At 38.0% G+C, this 727-nt stretch overlaps 1 protein-coding gene across 1 annotated transcript in view; it reads left to right on the top strand.

Moving 5' to 3' along the window:
- Positions 1 to 727, top strand: part of ostm1 (osteoclastogenesis associated transmembrane protein 1) — a 181,554-nt gene that overhangs the window by 137,129 nt on the left and 43,698 nt on the right. The window lies entirely within an intron of this gene.

Genomic DNA, 727 nt, shown 5'->3' with positions numbered 1-727 from the left:
GCCGCCATGTTGCTTCAAAACGCTAAAGCTTTATTGAGACTCATCGATACATACAAGTCACATAACGCGGGACAGACATGGAGGGGATTTTAAATGTGATATGTCCCGCTTCCGAATGCTTTTTTATGAAATATTAATTTCTTAACATTTACAATTCATAAGTGTGGAACAATAAGAAAAATAGTTGCTAAGTTGTTGACGAATATAGATGCTTTTTTTTTTTAACCACACATCATTATAATATTTTTTTTTTGGATCATTCTGCTTTGGTCGTTTATATAGGCTAAAGTTGCTGTCTAACTAAAATATATAAAATGAATTTTGAGCATCATCTCCTGTGCATTTTGAATGTGTTGAAATGAGGATCACTACAGTTTTTGCATTTTAGCTGCAATTATTCAGCAGTGTAAACTGCTGAAAAAAATAAAATGAGTTTGTCCCTGGTGTGATTAACGAGTCCAGCCAATGTGCCTTCAGGCGGGTTGTAAACAAACCGAGCAGCAGGTGTCCGGGAAGCGTCAGCTGAGCCTCAGCTGATCGGAAGTATTTAATCCCGCGACAGTGACAGGCGACAGAGCAGTAGCGGAACTGAGGTAATTTGCCTTCAAAATAAAAGTTACAATCAGAGTTTTAGGTGTGTGAAAGATAAATTCATGCGTGAATGTCTACATATAACCACACAGTGTAACCTAACACAAACTTTCACCTGTAACGGCACACCTTTCCC

The sequence above is a fragment of the Trachurus trachurus genome, assembly GCF_905171665.1.
Source record: "Trachurus trachurus genome assembly, chromosome: 24".
NCBI lineage: Eukaryota > Metazoa > Chordata > Actinopteri > Carangiformes > Carangidae > Trachurus > Trachurus trachurus.
This window is presented reverse-complemented; position numbering and strand designations above follow the sequence as displayed.